Source organism: Rhinoderma darwinii, chromosome 1 (genome assembly GCF_050947455.1).
Source record: "Rhinoderma darwinii isolate aRhiDar2 chromosome 1, aRhiDar2.hap1, whole genome shotgun sequence".
Taxonomy (NCBI): domain Eukaryota; kingdom Metazoa; phylum Chordata; class Amphibia; order Anura; family Rhinodermatidae; genus Rhinoderma; species Rhinoderma darwinii.
In genome coordinates, this window is record NC_134687.1 from 559830249 (window position 1) to 559836248 (window position 6000).

The following is a 6000-nucleotide window of genomic DNA, read 5'->3' on the forward strand; positions in this document are numbered from 1 at the left end:
ATTATGACGGCGACCTCTGTTATCCAAATCCTCTAGATGCAGTTGCATATCTCTAATGGACGCCAGCTGGGAGGACACTGAAGACTGTATCACAGAAACATGGCGCCTAGTGGCATCGTGGTCATCTTCTAAAGCCTCCACCCTCGTAGCAATCTGCTGTATATGCTGCGACACCCCCGCCAATTCTGAACGAAAAGCTGCCTTCACTTCTTGTATCATACTCTTAAAGTCCTCTTTAGTGGGCAACTGTGAGAAACATTCCCTCCACATAGGGGGCACATCTGAAGGAAGTGAGGCTGAATCCTCCAGGTCAGAATCTGAGGCATATGCAGGGGCCTGGGCATAGGGGGTCAAAGATGGTGTATCCCCCAGATCGTCTCTCCTCCCCGGCTGCTGGATCGTGGGCCGTTGGGGTTTAGGTGCAGGCCAAATCTGTAGGGCCATTTGTGCTGAGGGCTGTGACATTGGTGGTTCAAGCAGGTGTACTGGGGCCTCTGACTGAGCTGATGCTCCTCGTGGCCTGGCCTCCATTGCTCCTGGGATAGGGGACCCCCTTCCCTGCTGTTCACAGGACGAGGTGGAGGACAGCTTAGGGGAGCTGGGAGGGTGAACTTTAGCCATCCGGCTATTCAGCTTACCCTGTACGTGGGGCACTGTCTCCTCTCCCTGCTCGGACATCTCCCCTTCCTTCTGACACGAGGCTGTCCAAGATGGCTGCGGCTGAGGGAGCGGCGTGGCTTGCCGCCGAAGAAAGTAGCCGTCGATCGTTGGTGGAGCGGCGGCGACCTGGTGCTGTGCTGCAGGGGTGAGTCTAGACCCTTGGGGTCTTTTTTTCCCCATATGAGGCACCTTTCCCCGCTGTAGGCTGCTGGATCTGCGTGGCAGGGCGCGGAGCTCTCAGTTTATGCGACCGGCGCCATCGACTGCTGGCCACGCCCCCTCCTGACCAGTCACTTTGAATAATAAAGTCATTACAGCCCTACAAATTTTCTTTCATCCTGTGAACATGCTCTAGTTTTCCACATAGCTGGATACATTCTTCCTCTTTTTTTTTGGATATATTGCCTTTTTACGCCAACAGTTTAATACATTTTCCCACTCTAACTTACTATATATCAGAGCGGGTTGATAAACATAATGTCTATGGACTGACATGATTTCAGGACAGCTGCTTTCTTAGCACGACATAGTCATAGGGTGTAGAAACTGTTAGGGACATATATTTCTCAATCTAGAAAAGTAGAATCCTCCCATTTTCAAGCAAAATATGTGCCCTGAAAGCCTCCGGGTGCTCCCTTCCTTTTGGGTCCTGCCGTGTGTCCAGGAAACACATTAGGGCCACAATGGGGATATTTTTGAACACAGGAGAAACAGGGTGATACATTTTCTGGTGCATTTCCTTATTCTCATGTCCTCTGTACAAGAAATCTGACCTTAAAATGACACATTTGTGAAAAAAAGTTAAATTAAATTTTCTTTCCACCTGCTTTGCATTAATTCCTGCGAAAACTGTGGGGTCAAAATACTTAGTACACACCTAGATGAATACCTTAAGCGGTCTAGTTTTCAAAATGGGGTCATTTATGGGGAGTTTCTATCTTTTTGGCAGCTCTGTGCCTCTATAAATGTGTAATGGGACCTGAAACATTTTCAAGCAAAATGTGTGTCCTGAAAGTCTTCGGGCGCTACCTCCCTTTCGGGCCCTGCCGTGTGTCCAGGCAACGCATTAGGGTCACAATGGGGGCATTTTTGAAAACGGGAGAAACAGGGTGATAGATTTTGGGGGGTGTTTCTTCATTCTCATGGTCGCTTTACAAAGAAATCGGTCTTCAAAGTGATACTTTTATATAAAAAGTGGTTTTTTTTTTATTTCACCTGCTCTGCATTCAATTTAGCAAAAAACTGTGGGTCAAAATACTCACTACAGCCCTAGATAAATACCTTAAGGGGTCTAGTTTTCTAAATGGGGTCGTTTATGGGGAGTTTCTTTCGTTCTGGTAGTTTAAAACCTCTCCAAATGTACAGTGGGGCCTAAAACATTTTCACGCAAAATATGAGACCTGAATGCCTCCGGTTGCTCCCTTCCTTTCGGGCCCTGCCGTGTGTCCAGGCAACGCATTAGGGTCAGAATGTGGGCATTTTTGAAAACAGGAGAAACAGGGCGATAGATTTTGGGGTGTGTTTCTTCATTCTGATGGTCGCTTTACAAAGAAATCGGTCTTCAAAGTGATACTTTTATATAAAAAGTGTTTTGTTTTTTTTATTTCACCTGCTATACATTAAATTTAGCAAAAAACTGTGGGGTCAAAATACTCACTACACCCCTAGATAAATACCTTAAGGTGTCTAGTTTTCTAAATGGGGTTGTTTATGGGGAGTTTCTATCGTTCTGGTAGTTCAAAACCTCTCCAAATGTACAGTGGGGCCTAAAACATTTTCAAGCAAAAATGAGACCTGAATGCCTGCAGTTGCTCCCTTCCTTTCGGGCCCTGCCGTGTGTCCAGGCAACGCATTAGGGTCACAATGTGGGCATTTTTGAAAACAGGAGAAACAGGGTGATAGATTTTGGGGTGTGTTTCTTCATTCTGATGGTCGCTCTACAAAGAAATCGGTCTTCAAAGTGATACTTTTATATAAAAAGTGTTTTTTTTTTTTATTTCACCTGCTATAGATTAAATTTAGCAAAAAACTGTGGGGTCAAAATACTCACTACAGCCCTAGATAAATACCTTAAGGTGTCTAGTTTTCTAAATGTGGTCGTTTATGGGGAGTTTCTATCGTTCTGGTAGTTCAAAGCCTCTCCAAATATACAGTGGGGCCTAAAACATTTTCAAGCAAAAATGAGACCTGAATGCCTCCGGTTGCTCCCTTCCTTTCGGGCCCTGCCGTGTGTCCAGGCAACGCATTAGGGTCACAATGTGGGCATTTTTGAAAACAGGAGAAACAGGGTGATAGATTTTGGGGTGCATTTCTTCATTCTCATGGTCGCTTTACAAAGAAATCGGTCTTCAAAGTGATAATTTTATGAAAAAAGTGAAATTATATGTTTTTACGCCTGCTTTGCATGAATTCTTACAAAAAAACTGTGGGGTCAAAATACTTACAACACCCCTTAATAAATACCTTAAGGGGTGTCGTTTTCAAAATGGTGTCACTTGTGGAGGTTTCCACCATTCTGACACCTATGAGCCTCTGAAAACCTGGCTTGGTGCAGGAAAACAAAATGTACTTCAAAATGTATAAAATCATTACTAAACTTGTAAGTCTTCTAAATTGCTCAAAAAAAAAATTTTTTTTTTTCAAAAGTGCTGCCAAAATAGAGTAAAGCGATGGAAATATATATTTAATAAAAAAAATTGTACAGTATGTGTGTACATATGTCACATATTGCCGTTAAAAATAGGGAAAAATGATAATTTTTACAAAATTTCTTCTATTTTTCTATTTTTTCATTAATTTCCGCAAATCGTATCAGTCTGCTTTTACCACTAAAATAAAGTACAACATGTGACGAAAAAACAATGTCAGAATTACTTGGATATTCAAAACTTTCGCACACTTATTCTCTGATAAAGTCAGACATACCAGATTTAACAAATCTGGCTTGGTCATTAAGGTCTTTTCAGGCCCGGTCATAGGGGTTAAAGCCTCATGCACACGACCGTAGTGGTGTGCACGGGCGTAATTTGTGGCTCGAACGGCTGCGGAGTGTCACCCGTGGGCCGCCTGCAAATCGCGGGCTGTGCACATGGCCAGGTGCATTCATTTCCATGAGCCTGGACCGCAAAATGCGGCCGTAATAAGAAGTCCTATCTTTTTGCGGTCCAGGCAATGCAGGGACCGTGGAAACCACGGTCGTGTGCATGGGCCCATTGAAATGAATGGGGCCACAATTCATCCGCAGATTTGCGGGTGAATCGCGGCCGCAAAAATAAGTTTGTGTGCATGGGGCCTAAGGCAAAAAGATAGGACATGTCTTATTACGGCCGCATTTTGCGGTCCAGACTCGTTGAAATGAATGCACACGGCAACGAACACGACCCGTGATTTGCAAGCGGCCGCAGGTGACACTCTGCGGCCATCCGAGCCGCAAATCGCGGCCTGTGCACACCACTACGGTCGTGTGCATGAGGCCTAAAGGTGCATAGGGTTTGAAAGACACCAGCATCTGCGTATATCTACCGAGAAAGATAGTCTCAACTAACAGACCTTGCCAGCGTGACATTGTGGGAACACTGATAGGGTCACTTTATGTGTATATCTACTATAGAGGACGATAGTTTATAGTGAAGAAAATGACAGTAAAGTTCCAGAACCCGAAGGTGCAGAATTCATTGTTATCTATCAATAGTCCTGCTTCAGAGCACTTCTAGGATCAGTGTAGAAGCATCATAAGAACTGGAGCTCCTGAAGACGGGGCAGAAGTGCTGTACCTGTGCACTCCATGTTTACATACATACCTAGGCCCTTTCTGTTTTTATGGGTCATTCCACTTTCAGTAGATAATTGTTATTGTTTGTATAATTAAAACTGATACAATTTTGTAAACAACATTATGTTTCAATTACTCAGTTTGCAAGAGATTTAACCCCTTAACGCCGAAGGACGGATATATCCGTCCTCAGCAGCTGCTAGTTCGCGCAGGAGGACGGATATATCCGTCCTGTGATCGCGCGGGTACTGACAGTTTACCCACGCGATCAGCGGCAGGAGCACGGCTGTTATACACAGCCTGGCTCCTGCTGCAACTGCCGGAATCGAAGCACGCGCCGATTCCGGCAGTTTAACCCATTAAATGCCGCTGTCAACAGTGACAGCGGCATTTAATGTGTTTGACAGAGGGGGGAGCTCCCTCTGTCACCCGATCGGCGCCCCCGCAAACAAATCGCGGGTCGCCGTCGGGTTTCCATGACAGCCGGGGGTCTAACAAAGACCCCCAGGTCTGTCTTCAGCATCTGCCTGTTAGGTCATGCCTCTGGCATCGCCTAACAGGTTGCCTGTCAGTTTTACACTGACAGGCAATAATGCTTTGGTATACGAAGTATACCAAAGCATTATATATGCGATCTACACATCGCATAGTGAAGTCCCCTGGTGGGACTAAAAAAAAAAAAGTAAAACCGTTAAATAAAGTTTGTGAAAAAAAAAATAAAAAAAATTACAGTCAAAGTCAAATAAAACTACTTTTTTGCCCCAAAAAGTGGTTTTATTTAATAAAACGGTCAAAACAAATCACACATACACATGTATGGTATCCCCGCGATCGTAACAACTTGACCAATAAAATGAACACATTAATTAAACCGCCGGATGAACGGCGTCCAAAGAAAACGCAAAAAACAACAGCAAAATTCTCTCTTTTCTCCCATTCCCCCCATAAAAAATAAAATAAAAGTTCATCTATAAGTCCTATGTACCCCAAAATAGTACTAATGAAAACTACACATTGTCCCGCAAAAATCAAGCCCACGTACGGCCACATCGACGGAAAAATAAAAAAATGACGGCTCTTGGAATGCGGCGATGCAAAAACAAGTAATTTTTTTCTAAAAGGGGTTTTTATTGTGCAATCGTAGGAAAACATATAAAACCTTTACATATTTGGTATCCCTGTAATCGTGCCGACCCATACAATAAAGTTAACATGTTATTTACGCTGCATAGTAAACGGCGTAAATTTATAACGTGAAAATTAATGCTGGAATAGCTGCTTATTTTCAATTCTCTCCTAAAATAAAGTTAATAAAAGTTAATCAATATGTTATAAGCATCTAAAAATGGTACAATTACAAAATACAACTCGTCCCGGAAAAAACAAGCCCTTATACGGCTATGTCGACGGAATAAAAAAAGAGTTACGACTCTTGGAATGCGACCGTGGAAAAACAAAAAATAATCCTTGGTCATTAACGTGCAAAATGGCCCGGTCATTAAGGGGTTAATGTCATTCAATGTTTACTTCCAATGGATACATATCTGTCCTGGTCATGGGATGGACAC